We start from the raw sequence: 20,331 nt of genomic DNA, 5'->3' as shown, positions 1-20,331 counted from the left end.
CAGCCTCTCCCGGGACTGCTAATATCCCGAGTGCCGGTGACGAGACCCAGCCCCGGGTGGCAGGGGGCGGGGGCCTGGGCCTCCATAAACAGCCATGGCTCGTAAAGCAGATCAAAGCAGCCTGTCCGAGCTCTGGCCACTTCCTGCAGGGCCCAGAGCCCCCTAGCTCGTGGGAAGGGGCCTCTCGGACTCGCCTTGGGGTCCCTGTGTGCCTGGGGGCAGCTCGCTGAACCTGCCCGTGCCTCCGTTTTCCCACCTACCTCACAAGAGGGCTGAGTGGAACCTCTGGACAGCCCGTTTCATTCCCCGGCATTGACAAGAGCTTGGCCTCTGGAACCGCAGGTCTGGGAGTTCAAATCCCAGTGCTGCCACTGGGTGACCTCAGGCAGTGACCCCACACACATACCCCACCAGACCGTCCTCAGCTCTCAAATGGGGCTAATGACAGTATCTGCTGCAAAATCCTTAGGCTGTGGAGTTGTATTGTATAATTTATAATTTATAATTACAGTTGATTGTTTATCTAATGATAATGGTAGCTATCCTTGGGCATCCTGGTGAAGTCATGCCGCAGGCAGCAGGACTGACCAAGGTCCGAGGAGCAGCAAATCCGAGTCCAGGCCCCTCGGTGGCTCTTCTGCACGGGTCTGGGCAAGGAGAGGCCCGGGACTTGAGGATTTCCAGGCCAAGTGGAGGCTGGTCTGGGCCAAAGCCTGAAGCCCAAGGACCCGGGGAGGAAGCAGCCTTTCCCAGGCCTTAGGACCCGGGGTGGGGGGCTCCAGGGCCACAGGGCCAACACAGCCTCCCCCACCCTGTACACCCCTCCCCATCACACTCTCAGACATGGCCACACCACGTAAAACTGTTACACACTCCCCCTCCTCCAAACCTGCTCGGCAGAACTGCCTTTCCCCGGTCTTTTCCGTTTCCAGCACATGCTGTACAAAATACAGATGGACCCCGTCTGTCCCCCACAAACATCAGCTTTCTAAGGGCAGGGCTGTTAATGTTTTTTTCTGTTTTGTTCCTTGCTGTACCCCACCCCCCCTTCCTCCCGGGGTTCCTAAAACAGTAGGTGCTTAATAAGTATTTGTGGAATGCGTGAATGGGCGCTCAGGGCTCTGGGCAGTAGGCACTATTGTTATTTCAATAAATGAAGGAGGAAAGTGAAATGGAGCAAGGGAGTAAGTTGGTGAGTTGCCCAAGATCTCAGACAGCTGGGGAGTGGGAAAGTCAGGGTCATGGTAACAGCAACAGTCGCAGCCCAGGCATGGTGAGCCCCTGCTCTATGCCAGGCACTGTGATGGGTGTTGGACTAGAAGTGGAGAAAAAAAGCCAGGCACGTAGTAAGTGCTTTATAGGGGCTACTCTTGGAATCCTCAGTGGGATTCTCTGCAGAGGAGAGGACTGATACACCCATTTCACAGATGAGGAAACCAAGGCTCAGAGGGATTAAATAGCTAATCTAATCAAAACAGCTGTAACAACAAGCCAGTTTATGGAGCTGTGTTCTGGACACTGGGTTGATTCCCGGTACCTCTCACCTTTACCATGTCTTCCATTACTTTACAGCAAGGAAACCCGGCTCCAAGAAGCACCTTAGTGTCTGCGGTAAGATGCGGTGAGGGAGCTTGAGCTCATTTCCACGTTCTGTTCCAGGACCTGTCTGCACTGGGAGGTGAACAGGTCCCAACATAGAAGCCCATTGTTCATTTGGTGCCTCAAAGCCAGTACCTTAGTTCCCTGAAGTCTCTGTAGGGTCTGGGGTTCCCCCCAACCCAGCACGGACTGGGCAGGTGGCTTCTTTCCCATTCATACTTGGGTCTCCCACTGTCTCTGGGCAGAGAAGTGGGGGGAGGCTGAAAAATAGTGGCAACTCTGCTGTGTGACCTCAGGCCAGCTGCTGTGCCTCTCTGAGCTGCCAGCCTCTCTTGAGTCCATGGAGTCACAGCTTGCTCAGAAGGCTCTGGGCTGGGATCTGGAGCCAGGGTCCGGGGAGAAGTGAGAACAGAGCCAACTTCATTCCTGTCCTAGGCCTGTTTCTACCTCCCACCCTGTGCCCTGTAAGTGCTTTGCAAGCCCCCAAGAGATGGGGCCAGTCCTGTCCACTTGTCCCACCTAACCCATTCTGGCCTGCCCTTCATCACCAGGAAAGAAAAGCGAAGCACAAGGAGGCCACATTCTCCAGGCCCCCAGAGCCCTTTGCGGTACCTGTGTTGAATCCACTTCACTCCCCTGTCTCCCACTGCTGCCTACCCCCCGGGATCCCTTCTGTCATTCAATCCCTGCAATTCGGCCAGTGTCCCAGCTCTTACAGATTGGGAAAGAGAGGTGCAGAGAGGTACCTGGACTGGTCCTGAGTTCAAGGAAGCCAGGACATCCTTCCCAGAGGGCCGCAGGGATCTCTCCAAAGGCCAGCCTTCCCTGTCACGCCCCTGCCTGGGGTAATAATGCTTCTGTTGAGGGAGCATGCGCAGTGTGCACTGTCCCCCATTCTACAGAAGAGGGAGCTGGGCTTCAGAGGGAGACAGCCACCTGCCTGAGGTCACACAGCCAGGAAATGGCAAAACTCCGATTCAGAGCCCGTGATTCCAGAGGGGGAAATTGAGGCCCGAAGAGGGGAAGGGTCTTGTCCAAGGTCATGAGGGCTCTGGTAGGGGGCCTAGATCCCCAGCGAGGCCTGGCTAGTGCTAATGCAGCGGGATCTCAGGCCAAGCCTTCCCACGGCCCCTGTGGGGGGGAGGGGAGGGGGGCACTGCCTGGCATTTCCTGTTTGTTTGGGCAGGACTTAGGGCAAGAGCTGAGTGAGGAGCTGTGGGGAGACTTCCCACGGCCCCTCCTCTCTCTTAGGCAATAACCCGGACTGAGGGGCCAAGCCCCCACCTTCCCTCAGGATGCAGTCAGGGGGGCAGAGGCTGGGGGCTCGTGTCCTGGCTTCCAGGCCTCCTCTCCCTCATTGTCTCTGTGTCCTGCCCCTGTCCCCCCACCCCACCCCACCCCAAAGTCTCTGCATCCTTGGGTGTCCCCTTCTTCTTTTTTTTTTTTTTTAAGATTTTATTTATTAGAGAGAGAGAAAGTGTGTATGAGTTGGAGGGAGGGGCAGAGGGAGAGGGAGAAGCAGGCTCCCCGCTGAGCAGGGAGCCCGATGTGGGGCTGGATCCCAGGACCCTGAGACCAGGACCTGAGCTGAAGACAGACGCTTAACCAACTGAGCCACCCAGGCACCCCGGGTGTCCCCTTCTTACTATCTAATGAGTAGACTCAGCCAAAGTCCCCAGCCCTCAGGAGAGCCGAGGTCATGACCTTGGAGAATCACTTCCCCCTTCGGAGCCTCAGTTTCCTCTTCTGTCAAGTGGAGTCATTGTGAGGGTAGAATGGGGAATGCCAGCTCAGCACTTTGGGAACAACACTGCCCCGAAGGAGGGAGTCATCAAGGTCCTGACACTGACCTGACGCGGTTTCCCAGATGGGGAACTGAGGCAGTAGAGGTCAAGGGACTCACACAAGGACACAGCCAGCGGAGGGCTCCCCCCTGCCATTTCCTAGGAAGCAGCTATGCTATGCAGTGTCAGGAAGGCACACGGTAGTGTCAGACACCCTGAGTTCAAACCCCGGCCCTGCCGCTCACTCTGTGGCCTCAGGCAGGTCAGTCTACCTCTCTGAGGCTCAGTTTTCTCTTCTGCAAAATGGTGAGAAAACTAACCTGATGGCAGGACTTTTGAACGAATTAAGCACGTAAACCACCAATGGCAGAGCCCGGCACCCAGTAGACCTTTAATTCATGGTAGGTCTTCCCAGAGGGGAGGCTGTGCTGGGTCATCTTGGCTCCATTCGGGGCGGGAAGGGCCCCTGGCTGGAAAGGGTCAAGAGTCCAGCTAGTGCGGCTGGTAACTGACCCTCTGCTCTGTGTAAGCAGGATCCGGCTCTTCTGCATTTTTACCCCTGCTGGGGCTGCCCTTTCTTATGCTCTCGGGTGCTTGGCCCTGCTGACCTTTCCTGCCACACTCCAACCACGCTTGCTCACTAGTGCTGTTCTCCAACGTGGCCCCTTTTGCTCCTCTGCTCTCCCAGCTCGCTCCAGCCCCAGGGCCTTTGCACGTACAGGTCTTTTTCCCCAGATTCCCTTTTCCCCACATTTCCCCTACTTTAACAGATTCTATTTTTAGCTTCTATCATTAGAATCTAAAATAGGACTTAGAATATCTTAGGCGTTATTTATAGGACAAATAATAAGTATTTGTCCTATAAATAAATGAATGAATTTTGATTTCTGATCCAGTGTAAGAGTCTTTGTTTTTATTTTATTTATTTATTTATTTATTTATTTATTTTTAAAGATTTTGTTTATTCGACAGAGATAGAGACAGCCAGTGAGAGAGGGAACACAAGCAGGGGGAGTGGGAGAGGAAGAAGCAGGCTCATAGCAGAGGAGCCTGATGTGGGGCTCAATCCCATAACGCCGGGATCACGCCCTGAGCGGAAGGCAGACGCTCAACCGCTGTGCCACCCAGGTGCCCCCGAGTCTTTGTTTTTAAATAGACCCATTCAACCCATTTACATTTATTGTTTACATGGACATGTTTGGTCTCATTTTTTCCTCTGTTCTGTCTTCTGTTGACTGACTGACCAAATGAATGAATAAATAAAACAAAATACATTGTGATTGCTGGAGACTGGGGCTTCTCCAAGCTGCCCTGGGCGATCCAAGGTAGGAAGGACATGGGACTGACCTGGCGACTCCTCATTCTTTTTTTTTTTTTTTAAGATTTTATTTATGTATGTATTTATTTATTTTAAGTCATCTCTACACCCAACGTGGGGTTGGAACTTACAACTCCAGGATCAAGAATCACACGCTCTACTGACCAAGCCAGCCAGGTGCCCCAGGAACCCCTCATTCTTCCAAATATGTATTCCAAGTCCCTCTGTCCCCCCAGATAAGGGCTTATCTTTGTCTCTCCCAGTGTCCCTCACCCCTTCCCTCCCACCCCTACCTCCACGTCCCCACAGGAAGTGCCAGGCTCATGAGTTTGGGTTCTGGAGCCAGACCTGCCTTCCCGTCCCAGGTGCCCTGCTGCCTGGTGGCGTGGTCTGACTTGCCTCCCCACGCAGGAGGTGGCGGCGGTAGTATTCACCTCCTACAGCGATGGCGTGGAAAGGGCCGAAGGACACGGCTTGGAACAGAGGGCTTCTCATGGTGCCTGGCTTGGAGTGCGTGCTTGGTCAGAGTCAGAAGTGCCCACACTATTGTTGTTTTCGTACCTCAGTTTCCTTCCATTGTACAGGAGGCCACTTGTCACTTCCTTGTAGGCACCTCAGGGTCCCGCCTCAGGGTCTGGAGCTAGAGGACTATTCAGCCCACCCTCCCCTGTCCTTCTGCCCCAGCCCCAGAGAGGGTCTTTTTCCAGGGCTCCAGGCATCCTCAGAGGCCGGAACTTCCACTGGGAGGTGGGGACAGGAGTCAACACTAAAGTCTGGAGAGCGGTTTGTTCCTACCCCGCGGCCACACCAGCATCGTGCCCATCACACAGATGAAGAAACTGAGACCTGATGGCTCATTAAATCCATAGACATGGCCTGAACACCTACTGTGTGAGGGCTGTGCTGGGCCCTCTCCCATGGGGCTCACGGCCTGCTGGGGAGGACGGAGGATGGAAAAAGCAACCCACCCTGCAGGATTTCAATCAAGGGTCTTGCCCTACCCCTAAAAGTCCCCCAGAGAACCTTCCAGCATCCCTGAAGGGGTAGGAGGGGGTGCACCACTCCCTTTGCACAAAGGAGAAAGTGAGGCCAGAGAGGGGCATTCCTGGGCAAAGTGGCCAGCTTCCCAGGGGCGTGGCCGCCTTCCTGCCTTTGCACCAGCTGGGGCCCCTGCCGGAATATTCTTCCTCTGCCGCTCGCTCGGCTGGCTCGCTGCTCAGGCGCCACTTCCTCAGGGACCCTTCCGGGCTGGGAGGGCGAGGTCAGGCCCTGACACTCCAGCTCAGCGCCCAGCAGTTTCCTCTTCTATAACCTCTTCCCTGCCAGCTCCCACCGCTCTCCCGGCTTTACCTGGCGCTGAGGACTTGTGCCATGTGTGTGTGAACCAGCCCCTGCAGGGGCCCCGAGTCAGGGAGACACACCCCCCCCCCACTGCAGGTGCACACGGCTGGGAACATCTCCTCCCTCCTCCACAGCTGCACTTCTGCATTTCGTTGGAGGGATGACTGCATTGCTGACGAGCATCGTCTTCTCTAGAACGTGAGCTTCCCGACGGGGATCTCTGCCTGTTCCCTGCACGGTGTGGCCCCCGCACCTAGTACAGGTCCTGGCCCATGGCAGGTGTTTAATCAGGATCTGCAGAAAGAAGGAAGGAAGGAATGGAGAAAGGGAGGGAGGAGTTGCAGTTCATGTAGCCAGCATTTCAGCCTTTCATTCAGCAAATGCTGGTTGAGCTCCAGCTGCAGGCTGGTTTGGGGACAGAACATGACCAACACAGACACAATTCCTGCCCTCGAGGCACTGACTTTTTGGTCGCTGCAAACAATTGTGATGCTGGTGGTGAAAAGCGCTATGGGGAAAGGGAAAGCGGGAGGGGCTGCAGACAGGGTGTCTGGGCTCTATGGGGGGTGCTGCTGGGAGGACGCAGAGGCAGGGACAGGCCCCAGGTTCCCTGCCCCCTGCTGGCAGATGCGGGGCTGTCGTAACTGTGGGCAGCCAGGGTTGCCAAATGCCACCACAGCTGCGTCACTGAGAGCTGGGAGGGCTGGTGGGGGGATGGGGAGGCCAGGTGGGAGGGGCCCCCACGGCTGAGCTGGCTTCAGCCTCGAGTCACGCAGAGCTGGGGCAAAGCCTGCCCGGTGCCCACTGTTAGTCACTCTGTGTGATGTGGTGACATGGCTACATGCTGTCACGGACCACGGTCCACATACCTGAGTGTCCGTGTTCCCACTCTTAGAAAGACAACGTGGCAGAAACCTCGGAAGACCTTGGGCGTGCCCTGCCCCCCTTCAGAGGTGACTTCATCCTGAATTTGGCGTCCATGACCTTGTGTGTGATTTCATAATGTTACTTTCCTGGGTTTGCTCTGTGTGTCCCTGGGCAAGGCACTTACCCTCTCTGGGCCTCGGGTTGCTCATCTGTGTGATGGGAGTAACCATGCTCCGCCCTCAGAGGACCGGTGACATTTGAACGCGCTCGTCTGTGTGAAGTGCGTAGATGAGGTCCTGGTGCACAGTCAGCTCATTATTGTGGCGGAACACCCAGGACCGGGGGAGGCAGCCATCAACTGTGTCAGGAATGTAACCTCTAAGCCAGCTCTCTCGTGGTGGAGCCCACAGCTGGCTGCCGTGGTGGTGTGCGGTGCCGAGGCTCTCATTCTGGTTCATTCTGCTCCACTTCCTGTGGGGTCCATCTCCCCCATCGGATTGCAAAACCCAGGGTCCATGCCTGCCTTGTTTCCTACTGTCACCCCAGGTCCCAGCCCAGAGTCTGGAGACTCCCAGGATGGGTTTGTGGAGTGAATGAAGGGAACTCAGTTTCCTCATCTGTAGGATGGGTCTCATCAGAGGAATGAGAAAGGGCCCGATGCACAGTAGGTGCTTTGTAAACTCTTGGTTTCCTCCTCTCCCAGCTGTGCTTCCTCTCCTCCTCCCCCCAGGGCTAGTGCTGGACCCCACTGCCCTCAGGGCAGCCATGGTGCCAACTGATCCAGGCTCTCCACTGATTCATTCATTCATAAATTCATGCATTCATTTCTGCACGCATGCATTCAACACGGTTTTTTGTTTGTTTGTTCTTTTGTTTTTTGAGCACCTGCTATGTTCCAGACTCAGCTCTAGGATCTGGGGATACCGAAATGAATCAGACAGACAAAAATCTTTATCTTCCTGGAGCTGATATTCTGTCAGGGGACACAGCCATCAGACAACAGTGTCACCCGAGCTAAGATTCACTGGGGCCAGGCAGGGGGGACCAGGGGAGGTACCTGCTTAACCCAGTCTGGGGGCTCGGGAAGGCGGTGAGCTCAGACAAGAAGGGTGAGAAGTTAGCCAGAGGAAGGGTGCAGAGTGTGTTCCAGAGGGACAGACTGTGCAAAGGCTGAGGTGGGCCTGGCAATTTGGGGACCTGTCTGTGGCTTGGCCTGGATGGAGGGGAGGGGAAAAATGGGGAGGGGTTGGACCTTACTCTGAGAGGTGGGTGGTGAGCTGGGAGACGCCCGGCTGGATTTATGTTTCCCAGGGTTTGCTCTGGCTGCAGCATGGGGCCTGAAGTGGAGAGGTGAGGCTGGAAGTGGGAAGATCAGAAGGGAGGCTGGAGTCCTGTCCACCCATCAGAGGAGAACAGGAGGGTAGGCTTGGGACAGACCAAGGAGCTAAAAACCCTGGATGGGCTGGCCCGGATCTGGGTTTCCCTGGAAACAGCTGCTAATGAGGCTTCCCCTGTCCTCCCAGGGTACGAGATCGGGCGTCAGCACACCTCCACCACGAGGGCAGTTGGGCAATGGCCCTTGGCCCTCCAACTGCTAACCCCCATGACTGGCCAGGCCCTTCGGGGAAGGACGCCCCTCCCCGCCCCGCCCCAACTCCGTGCAGCATGACGTCTCACCAGAGGGTTCGTGGCATAGTTGGCACCAGCCCAAGATGGAAACAACCCAATGATGCATCACCCGAGGCCTCATCAAATTCACCAGGATCCATCCAGACAGAATATTCTGGAGCCTTGAGAGAGGCAAAATGGTACAGAGGTTTGGAGCACAGACCTGGGAGCCTAACAACCCAGGCCTAAAACCCAGCTCTGCCAGTCACTGCTGCGGTGCTAGGCAGGTGCCTTGCTGCTCTGTGCCTCAGTTTCCCCATCTACAAAATAGGGACGATGAGAATAATAGCGCCTCTGAATAGGATCACTTCAGGCTTATGGCTGATTAATTAATCCATGTAAAGCACCTGGAATTGTGCCCAGCATACAGTAGGTCAGAGGTACAGAAACCTTTGTGGCTATTATTATCAACATGACGGTGATTAGCAGCAGTCATGTTAGAAATATGGATTAATCCAAGGGAGAGGAAAGGAAGGGGCAGGACAGAATGTGAAGTGCGCTGCTACTTGCAGAAAAAGTCAAGAAGAGTAAGTAGATGGTGTGTGTGCAAACACTTGCAACTTTGCAGGAGACCCAGGACACTGGCAACATCAAATTCTCTGGATAGAGGAAGTAGAGACCAGGGAGGTGGGGGTTAGGGACCTGGACTTTTCACTCCACACCCTTTCCACCCTCTGTGCAGTTGGAGGGTGTGTGTGTGTGTGTGTTTCTCCTATGCGCTTGTATGTATATTCAAAACCAAACACCAGAAAGCAATTCTGCAAGAGGTTTCCTTCGGGAAGGCCCCAGATCCCCCCACCCCCACCCTCCCCAGCCCGCCCCCGCATCCTGGCCTGTGTGTGGCCCAGCCTCCCCGCTGCTGGTTTTCAGAGCTCTAGGCCTTGGAGCAGGTCCGAGCTGGAGTGCCCTGCAAGAAAAGGGGCTCCTTGGAGACCCCCAGAGCGGCCTCGGCTCCGGGTGGCGCGGGGTGTGGGGGCTGGGGGGGTTCCCGACCGACTGATGAGAACTCCAAATGCTCCCCAGCCCAGGCTGCTAATCGCTTCCAGATTGGCCGGGTCAGGGCCAGGGCCGCCGCCGCCTGGCTCCATAAACAGCCCGTTGCTCCAGATGGCGGCTGGCTCCAGCCTGGCGAGCAGGTTCACGGGGGACTGGGGGGTGGCAGCAGGTGGAGGACCCCCACCCGTCTCGTTGGGACAAGGAGGCCCCAAGCAGCCGGCCCGGGCTGCCGCTCATCCATGCTGCTGTGCGTCAGGGACGTGGGGCCAGAAGGGGCTGAAGCTGGAGCCCACTGCTAAGAGGAGAGAAACTGAAGCCCAGAAGGGTCAAGGGACGGTTCAAGGTTGAGGTGGACAGAAGAAGGGGCTCCTGAGGTTGACACTGGGTTTGCTTTGTCTCTGTGAATCCAGCACACAGTGGGGTCACAGTAAAGATCCAGGGAAGGAAGGGGGGGAGATGGAGGGAGGGAGGGAGGGAGGGAGAGAGGGAGAGAGGGAGAGAAGGAGACAAGGAGGCATGCTGTTTCCTACTTTCACATTCTGCCTCTGGGTTTTACTCCCTGAGCAAATAAACTATTTTTGCTCTCTGAGCCTTAGTTTCTTCAACTGTAAAATGGGGGTGACAGGAGTTTGGACTTCAGCGCATTGCTGGAAGAGTCCGTGATGTGGCACCTGTACTGCCAGACCGCGTGCGGGCCTCGGACATGCCTCAGTCTCCCTCCTACTCTCCCTGATAAGCCTTTCATTCCTGCTTCTGACAGTACAGTGGCCTCCTCCAGGAAGCCCCCCTGACTTCCACTCAGACCTCTCCCTCTGTGCCAAGCACTGTGCCCTTCCCACGGCCTCTCTCACGGAGTCCCCCACTGGAACCCCTGCTATGGCTCCTTGGCAGACGAGGGGATAGGTCAGGAGATGCCTGGACTATAGTCTCTACCTTCTCGCCCTGTAAACAGAGACACGGGACGTCACGGAGGCGGCAGGACATGCTGAGGACCGTGCCAGGAAGAGGCTGAGCTAGGTGTGTACCGGAGCCGCTTCCCCTGGTCACACAGCGCCTGGTCCCAAGTCAGGAGATGCGGTTGCTGCTCCTGGCCCTGCCCTCTGACCTGAGAGCCCGCATCAGGCCTCCCGTTGCCCTGGTTGGTTCTGGGTTGTGATCCCTCAGAGAAAGGGTGTGGAGCCCTGGCCTGGCCCCCTGTCCTCACACCAGCCTGGAGCCTAGGCTGGGCAGTAGCCTCGTCCCAGGGGAGCAGGCTGCGGGACAAGCTGGGGGGATCCCCTGGCGATCGTGCCTCCCTGCTCAGTGGAGCAAGGACGCAGATCCCCAACAGCCAAGCCCTTGTCTCTCACTCTCTTACCCCGTGCTTGGCACAGACACCCTCAGTGCAGCTGGGTTGAGCGAGTGACCCAGTGGTCACACTATCCAGCACTCTCAGGTCTGGCATCCTTCGGAGCGATGAACTTATGGTAACTGTAGTATTCACGTAAGCCACTGCGGGAGGGCCTACTATTATTCCCATTTTACAGATAAGGAAGTGAGGCTCAGAGAGGTAGAGAGCCTTGCTCGAGATCACACAGCAGAGCTGGCCTTTGAACCCAGGGCTTCTGGCTCCAGAGCACACACTCTTAACCACAAGTCCCCACTCCCAGGGCAGCAGGGAGCCTGCAGTGAGCTGGGCCCCTGGCAGGTAGTAGGTGCTTTTCCTTGCCTCCCCTGCCCCCCCACATCGCCCAGCGCCTGGATTCAGATTTCGGCCCAGCCTCGAGGTCAGCAGCCCGTTCTGCCCTGAACCGGGAGGAATGTTCGTGGTGGCCTCGGCCCGGGTCCGAGAAGAAAGGCAGCCTTGTGGGCGAAAGGTGAGCCGCTGGGTGGGCGCGGGCGTGTTTACCCAGGGCCGGGCGTGTGGCTCAGGGTGGCGCCGCTGTCAGCCGCGCCGGCTGCCCCGGGCCTGTGCTGGCCTCCAGATGTGTGCTGGCTCCAGCCGGCCGGGCCCCCCCACCCCATGCACAGAGGGGCTTTATCAAAAGCGGCTGTGAGGAGGCCCGGGAGGCCGCCTGGCTCCAGCCTGCTGGCTCCGAGCCCCGGGCCTGCAGAAGCCAGGCGAGCCGCACGCGGGCTTTTGTGCCCGGGGTCCTCATCCGCACCACCGCTAGGCCGCTCTGCTGTGCTTGGACCCCGGGGGGACCCCAGCGCAGGGGTGCAGCCCCTTTTGCCAGGAAACCAAAGCTCCAGGAGGAATCCGGAGGGGTGGCAGTTCACAAAAATGTCTTTTGAATGCATTTTCTGCATCCCTAAGGGGAAAGGTAACCCACACAGAATAAAAAAGTGCAAAACTCAGTAAAACTCGAGGGGCGCTAAGGGCGCCGCCAAGGCGAAGGCCCTGGTGGGAAGGATAAATTACAGATTCGGAGCGACGGTTCCCTGAGCGGGAGGTGAGTCACGAGGAGGGGCTCCGTTCTCCCCCATAGCATTTCCTGGCTGGGGGTGGGAGTGGGGGTCTCATTCTTTATATTTTCTTTGGTGCCCAGAATGATTTTGCATTCATAAATAACAATAACTGGAGAGCAAATCGAACAAACGAAAACTTCCTGCTGCTTCGGACCCTCAGCCCTACCCCTGCTCAGAGTTGTCTTCTGATACCTTCTAGAGATTGCCTGAGAACCCACAAAACAGATCCACACACATTCTCTTTCCGATTTGCTGATAGCATTCAGATAGACATGCTTGGTGCCTGGCTGTTCTCATTTAACAGTCTGTCGGAGGCTTCCAGCAGCCTCGTGCCTTTTCACAGCTGTGTCATATTCCACGGGTGTGGGGCTTGCGTTTGCTCCCAGAGACCACGCTGTGGTGGGCTCCCCCCACCTTGCACCTGTGTTTGGGGGCTTGGGAGTATTTTCTGGTTGCTCAGCGCTGCAGGGTAAATGTAGTCAGTCTTCCGAGAGCCATGGCTGACTTGTCCTCTCTGAGGCTGGTCTGGTGTCCTCTATTGTCTCACCAGCGGTGCAACCCCGCACAAGGAAACTGAGGCACAGACGGTCAGCTCTTCTTAAGGGTGAGTGGAAATAGCATCCTGTGAGTCTCTCCTAAAAAACACACCAAAACACCTCTTTCTTGGTTTTGATTCTTCCTGATTGCACAAGAGAAGCATGTCCACTGCAGAAACTTCAGGAAGTACAGAAAGATCACAGTTCGAAAGTAAGGCTTCCGCCCACCGCCAGCCTCTCTGGTGGGACTCTCGCAGTCCCCTCTTCCCCGGTGTCCCCACTTCCAGGCTTGCTCCCCCGCAGTCCCTTACAGGCTACCAGGGTAGTTTTGCACCCCATCGCCCGGGACATGTGGCAATGCTGGGGACATTCTGGGTTGTCACGCTGGCAGGGGGTGTGCTATGGGCATCTGATGGGTGGAGGCCACTACTAAACGGCCTCCAGTGCCCCGGCTGGCCCCAGGACCGAGAATGGTCCAGCTCCAATGTCAACAGTGCCCAAGCTGAGAATCCCGCATTAGACCCAAGTCACGTGCCGTCTGTCCTGTGCTCAGACCTTCCATGGCTCCCACCTCGTACAGAGGACAGCCAAGTCCTCACAGCGGCCACGAGGCCCTGCCGTGGCCCATCGCCTCCCCGTGCCCCATCGCCTCCCCGCCCTCCCTCTGTGGGCTCCAGGACACCAACTCCTCATTCAGAGCCTCCGTGCCACCCACCACCGTCTCTGTCAAATGTCACTTCCTCTGGGAGGACTCCCTGACCTCCTTATTTACTGTCTGCCCCTCCCTGATCCTTTCTGCCTTCTCTCTCCCTGGCACCTGGTCCTGAAGTCTAACTAACTCGTCCGCCAGGCTTCCCACCCTGAACACCAGCTCCAAGAGGGAGGGACAAGGCTCGTCCGAGGCAAAAACTTCCTGGGACACAGTAGGGACTCTGCGGATAGATGGAAAGTGGACCCTCCAAAGCCCTGATATCTGGGTAGCAGTTGGGGACAGAGAATCCAGATGCTGAAAGTTGGCCACCGAGGGGGAGGCCAGAGGGAAGAGCAGGCCCCCAAGGCCACCGGCTGGAGTTTCCTGTACCCGGCAGCTCACCCGAGTCCCTCCAAGCAGCTGTGCCCCTCGCCCCCTGGGCCCACGTCACTCAGGTCCTGGCTTCATTACACCAGAGCTTCTCTCACCAGGGACAGCAGGAAAGATGGAGGGGGCTCCAAGGGCAACTCCTGAACCACCTCCAACATTTATGGAGCACCAACTGTATGCCCCCCCTTGGATTGGACAACATAGGGATTGTATCTCAGTGATTTCCTGGAGGCCAGGGGTGGTGACTTAACCATCTCCCTGTCCTCAGGACCTAGCACTACAAAATTTACAGAGCGCCTACTGTGCACCAGTGACTATACCGAACGTACTGCCTGCAGGAGAGAGAAAACTGGACCGTGGATTTAGGGAGGGAGAAAGTCAGTGCCCATTTCTGTGTAATTTTTTTTTTAACAAAAGCAATCTTTTTGTAAATAAATAAAGAATTTCCAAGTAAGAAAAAAGACAACCCTACCACCTACCGATGCTGGGAGGAAATTCAAGAGGCCTTAGAGCCCAGAGGGGGTACCTGGGGGGCCCTGGGAGAGTCTTCCAGGAGGAAATGAGTTCTAGCAGAGGCCCTGGGGTGTGTGGGCAGGAAGCACCCTGTGGGAGGCTGCTGCCCAGACCTGGGGGGAGGCAGCCGGTCAGCTGGGGTGCTGATGGTCTGGCACCCCGGCCCAGCGAGGTCTAGGCCCCTTGCTGTGTGTCCCTGAGTCCAGTGTTCCTTGGTGGAGCGTGTTGCAGTCTTGTTCCTGTGATTACCAGTCTGTCCCCCTGGGGCACTCCTGCACTGGAACCCTGTGAGGGCAGAGCCCACTCTGTCCCCAGGGCTCAGAGCTCACAGCAGGCACCAAAATTGATGTCCTTCCAGAAGCCCCGAATGTGGCTTTTTGGAAATCTGGTCTTTGCAAATGTCATTTGTTTAAGGATGAGATGAGATCCTACTGGATCAGGGGTGGGCCTACCTCAGTGACTGAGGACAGGGGAGGACACGCAGACACGCAGTAGGTCACGTGGAGACAAAGGCAGAGACCGGAGTGATGTGTCTGTGAGCCAAGGGACCCTGCCTGGGAGCCCCCAGGAGCTGGGACAGGCAAGGATTCTGTCCTGGAGCCCCCGGGAGGGCATGGCTCTGCTGACCTGCGTTTCTCTTGTTTCAAGCCACCAAGTTTGGGGGACTTGGTTATGGCAGCGTTAGGACACTAACAGACTTTGCTCACATGGACAAACAGGTGAGGGAAGGAACAAGCCAAAAGCAGCTTTGGTGGCTGTCCCCGGCCAGTCACCCTCATCCCCTATGACTGGGTTTGCTTTCTGGGGTGCCTGCTCAGGCTGCGGGGCTAGGGAAGTGGGAGGTGGTGCAGCAAGGGAGGGGGTGGGCATGAGGAGCTGCTGAGGTGACAAGGCCATCAGGTTGCATAGACATCATCCCCCTCCCCAGGGTGTGGACACCGGGCTTCTGGGGACCTCACCCCTCCTGATGCCTTTCAGATTCGCTGCAGCAAGTGCTGATCCTCAAATACGGACGCTCCTCTGATTGTCCACCCAAGTGACTCTCGTCACCTTTAGTTAGAGCCCAGAGCCAGGCCGTCAGGAGGGAATTTCTCCATCTGCCCACCCTTGGTCCTTCTGCTGTGGCCTCTGGGGGTCAGGAGGCAGTGGGATGCAGGGGGAAAACCTGAACCCTGGCTCTGCCCTGAGTGATGGGGTGAGTGGCTGCTCTTCTCTGCGCCTCAGTTTCCCCATCTGTAATGGGAAGAATGTCACCTGGCTGTGAGAAAATTGTTGTGGAGGGTGGATGAGACGAAGCTGGTCCTGGGCTGGGGGGGCACCTGGCCCAGAGGTGCTCACTAAACTGGGCCCGGCGTCCTGCCCTCCCAGGACACAGCCCTGAATCCTAACAGGGGTTAGCCCTTCCTGGCCTCGGATCCTTTCAGAGCCCCAGTCGCTGGCCCATGGCCTGTCCGGTGGCCCCACAAAGCCACTCCACCCCCAAAGAGCTCGATATCTTTAGAAGGACCAAGGCTTGGATTTCATGCCCATAAAATGCCTGAAATCAAAGCAGGGCTGGAGACACGGAGGGTTTTGAAGTTGGCTCAGGGCAGGACGGGCTGTGAAATTCCCAGCGGTCTTGGCCCCTCTCTGGGAACCAGCGTAAATGGGGGCCCCTGGTAGGAGGATAGCGGCCAGGTACAAGGGGGCATCTGTCATTGTAGCAATCATCTGAATTCCAAAAAAGTCTTGATCATACCAAGTTTTAGAGAAGACGATGGGGAAAACTCAACTGGAAACGCCCCTTTTCCGGTGTTAGAGGCAGAGAGGGAGCCAGCGGTTGGGCCCCGAAGCAAGGATCTTAAATCCCTCCCCTGCCACTTAATTTGCTGTGTGACTTCAGGCAATTCGCCTGACCTTTCTGTGCCTCAATTTCCTCACCTGCCAAATGGGAGATAACCATCTCTCGTCACAGGGCTGCGTTGTGGGGGACCTTAGTGGTTCTGTGTGGCATGCTGGCCCAGCCCCTGGGTATGGTGGGTGCTCAGGCCCAACCATTGTCATTTTTCCTAACGACACAGACATCAGCTTCTCCTGAACCGAGGGCCTCCTATGTGTTGGGCCCTCCACAGGCATCGTCCCACCGAATCTTCCCATGGTTGCAGAAGAGGGGGTATTGTGCGCACCCCCCGGCCGCAGCTGGTGACCAGAGAGGAAGGACTCTTGCCCGGGGCACGCAGCTGGTGGGGCTCCAGGCTGCGATGTAAAGCCCAGTCCTCTGGCTGCCCCGTCCATCGTCCTCATCACTTCCCTTCAGGAAATCTGAGGAGCTAAAGGGAGAAGAGAAAAGCCCCCCCACGTTCCCACAGGCTGGGGCAGGGCTTCTCCACCTCGCACTCTTGACATTCCGAACTGGGTCATCCCCTGGTGTGGGCTGGGCTCTTCAGCAGCACCCCTGGGCTCTGCCCACCGGAGGCCGGTAGCTCCCCTGAGCTGTGACGACTAAAAATGTCTCCAGGCTCGGCCACGTGTCCCAGGGAGGGGGCAGCCCCTGCTGGCAGCAGAGCTGGAAGAAGGGTGTTAAATGTTGGAGCGTTTCCTCCCTGTCTACACACACGCATGCACGCACGCACGCACACACGCACGCACGCACACAGACACACTTAAAAAAGTAGATGAGTGTTTCAGCCAAGTCCTACCTTTTCCCATAAAACTTCAGCTGGGTGACAATCACACATGCGTTTGGCTTTGGCAAATCCGTCTTCTTGGGAGCGGGGTTAAGGAGCGAGAGGGGGCTGGTGCAGGAAGAATGGGGTGACTCTGGTGCCCGTGAGCAGGAGGGGGGGTGGGGGTGGGCTGTGCCCACTTGCTGGCCTGGGCCGTGGGCACCCTGCTGTGCCGAGCAAACCAAAAGTTCAAAATCTAGGCTTTCAACCCACACGCTCTTAGATCCTCTGTGAGGTGCAGCAAAGAGCTGACTGGATTCTAGGGTGGAGGGACAGTGGGGGGCGGGTTTGTGGGGGGTGTTTGCAGCCTCTCACTGGGACCTCTCTCAGGGGCCACTGTGACCACACCTGGGGTGGGGGTGGGGTGTTTTTCTCCCTGACCCTGCACCCCACCTGTACCACAGGGGGCCTTGAGTCTCTCCTGGTCACTCTGAGCTTCCAGAATTTTCCCTTTCTCTGTAGCAGGACCCAGCCTAATCTCACTCTCCAGGCCAACTCATGATTGACAGGGAGGCCCCATTCTTGCTGCTGCACAGATGGGGAAACTGAGGCTCAGCGAGAGACCAGGGCTGCAGAGTTCCAGGCCCAGAGCTCTGGAACCCAGGTGTGGCTCCACATCTGGGGTATGTCACTCAGGGGCTCACGGCTCCTTGGGGTACCCCCTTGTCTGGACCTCCTCTGACCAGTCCAGGGCCTCCAGAGCAGGGGAGAAGAAATCAAGACATGCTGAGCAGAGAAGCAAAGGGAGGGAGATGCCTAGAGCCCTGAGGCCAGGGCCCTGCACCACTGGCCCCATCAGCGGCCACCTGAGCATCGGCTTTGCAGAAGACCCCCCCCCAACACTGTGTGCCGAGGGAGGCCGAGGGCTGACAGCTCCCTCACACAGTGAAGCCCACACTGAGGGCCCATTATCATTCCCATTTCACAGACCAGGACACTCAGGCCCAGAGGTCAGTGGCTTGCCCAGACTCACAGAGCAGTATGTCGCAGTGCTGGGGTTTGAACCCAGGCTGTCTGCTTCAGAGCCCATGTTTACCCACCAGCTGTGTTATACGGTTTGTGGACACACACGCACACACACATGCACAGTCTCAGCTGCTCCCCAGTTTCAAGGACTCCTATACCCGTCTTCCAGGCCCTCTGGGAGCCCGCATTGGCCACTTACCAGCTGTGTGTCTTTGGGCCAGTGGTGCCTCTCTGCTCCTCGGGGTCCCTGCCCTCTCCCCCCCAGCCCGGGGCTGTGCTGTTTCCAGGAACTTGGGCCAGCAGGTGTTCCACTGAACCGAGCGCCCAGTCAGCAGAGCCCATTCTGTGATTTAGCTGAGCAGGGCTTTGGGGGGTGCAGAGACCCCCCCCCACAGGCCACACAGGTTTGTCCCCGGCTGGCCGGCTGGGGTCGGACTCCCTCTTCTGTCAGCCTGAGGGTCATGTATCTATGATTGCATAAGAAGTGCTGGCCTTGGATAAAAGCATCAGGGGCCTCAGGCCAGTGGATCTGGTCCTGGGCTGGGGGTGAGCAGGGGGTTGGCGGTTCCCTCCTAGGGCTGAATTCCTGGGGGTGGCGGGGGGCACTCAGAGCTCTGAGTCACAGTCTGTGGTCAGGCTGAGGGGAGCAAGGCTCAGGGATGAGCAAACACCCAGGAGGCTGGCCTCTCTCAGCATCTCGGGGCCTGTGGGGAGGTTGGGGGACGAGGCAGCAGCAGGAGCTGCGGGGGCCAGCGGACTTCCTCTGACGATCATTTAGGTCTCGAATTCTTCTTCCGTAAAAATGGGTTTGGTAAATAGTGCCTGCCTCTTAGGGCTGGGGGAAGATAGCTCGTGATGTGCCCAGCACGCAGAAAGAAGATGCTCCTTGGGACCGGTTATTCTTAGTTCCTGGGTCACCTGGCCCCCCACTCTGCCCTCTCGGGGGCCCAGAGGGAAAGCTCTGGATGAAGACTGTTTGGGTACAGATCCCGGGTCTGGGGGGGCCACCCTATCCTAGTGACTTAACTTCTCTGTCTCAGTGTCCTCATCTGTAAAATGGGGGCACCTACAACATCACAGGACAGTGGGGAAGAAAAGTAATATTGGGGGTTGGGGGTATGATGCACTTCAGGCCCCAGGATTTAGTCCATGCTGAATAAGCTGAACTCACCAGGCTGGTCAAGGAGCTAACAAGTGTCATGGTGGGGTTGGGGGTAGGCACTTAAGGCTGTGTGACTGGTTGGAGGCCAACATGGTCAGAGTGACTCTCACTTTGTGGCTCAGAGCTGTGTGATCTTGGGCCAGTCACTCAGCCTCTCTGGGCCTCAGTTTAATCCTGTTAACATCAGAAGACCCCAGGGTCATGCAGCAGAGGGCTGAGTGGGGCCTGGAGTCTAGTCCCAGCTGTGCTCCGTGCCCATGAGGAGAGGCGCAGGGCACCAATGGCTCCAGGTCCCTGGCCCCGGCGGGCTTACGCCTGCAGGAGGGGGACCTGTGCCAAATTTGAAAGCATGAGCAATAGCAGGTCTTTTTCTTCCTGTCCATGCTGCTCCCGGGAAACTCAGATTTGGGCCTTAAACTCCATTTCTACACTGCCCACTGCAGATCTGTCCCCCACCCCAGCGTCTGTCCCTAGCCCCAGCTTTTCACTCAGCTCTGGGCCCCACCAGCCTCCTCCATCCCTCTGTCTGGAGTCGCAGGCCGTGTAGCATACCCAGTCCTGAGTGCCCCCCACCTGACTCCAAGCACCCCCCTGGCCTGGGTCAGGAAAAGGCGACTCCAGTCTCCCTGGGCTGAGCCTAGGACCAGGCCTCTCTTCTCCTCTCCCCCACCCCTCCCCTGCACCCACTCCATGGGCTCACCGTCTGATCGTTCTGCATTTCGTGACTCTAAGAGGCCAGGACAATAACTGGAGAGACGTACAATGTGGAAAAAATGTGCATCCTTGAGTCAGTGAAGTGCCATGTCCAGCAGCCAAGCACTCCTTACCCGGTCTCCTGGGACCGCCTGTGGCAGCCCCGTGCTCTCCTCCCACCCTCCCCACCCTGGTCCATCTCTGTCACCTTCCCGTCCCCTGCTTCCACCCTCACCCCCCCACTGGTCTGTCCTCCGCCTGCAGCTAGAAGGACTCTGTGAAAACCAGAGTCACATCCTGTTCCTCCTTTGCAGTTTCTGGCTCCCTCCGAGAAAAAGGCAAATTTTGACAAGGTCCTGCATGACGTGTCCCTTGTCACCCGGAACTCATCCTCTCCCTGATCCCCTTGCTCACTCTGCTCCAGCCAACCCAGCCTCTTGGCTGTTTCTCCAACAAATCAGGCGTGTTCCTGCCTCAGAGCCCTTGCACTGGCTGCTTCCTCTGCCTGGAATATTCTTCCCCCAGGTATCCACATGACTCACTCCCTCAGCTTCTTCAGGTCTTTGTTCAAATGCCCCCTTCTCAAATAGAGGTCTTTCCTGCCCCACAGCAATCAGCCCCCTCTGCCTACCCTGCTTAATGTCGATAGCATTT

The 20,331-nt window shown here is 57.1% G+C and overlaps 1 long non-coding RNA gene across 1 annotated transcript; it reads left to right on the top strand.

The window, feature by feature from the left end:
* Positions 1-5,758: 5,758 nt before the first annotated feature.
* On the top strand, positions 5,759-13,734 carry LOC117795694. The gene is made up of 4 exons (XR_004619809.1): positions 5,759-6,240; positions 8,433-8,717; positions 10,526-11,429; positions 13,387-13,734. It is a non-coding gene; the product is annotated as an uncharacterized LOC117795694 (long non-coding RNA).
* The last annotated feature ends 6,597 nt before the right edge of the window (positions 13,735-20,331 follow it).

Source organism: Ailuropoda melanoleuca, chromosome 13 (assembly GCF_002007445.2).
Source record: "Ailuropoda melanoleuca isolate Jingjing chromosome 13, ASM200744v2, whole genome shotgun sequence".
Lineage (NCBI taxonomy): Eukaryota > Metazoa > Chordata > Mammalia > Carnivora > Ursidae > Ailuropoda > Ailuropoda melanoleuca.
Note: the sequence above shows the minus strand (reverse complement) of the source record. Positions and strands in the feature narration are given on the sequence as shown.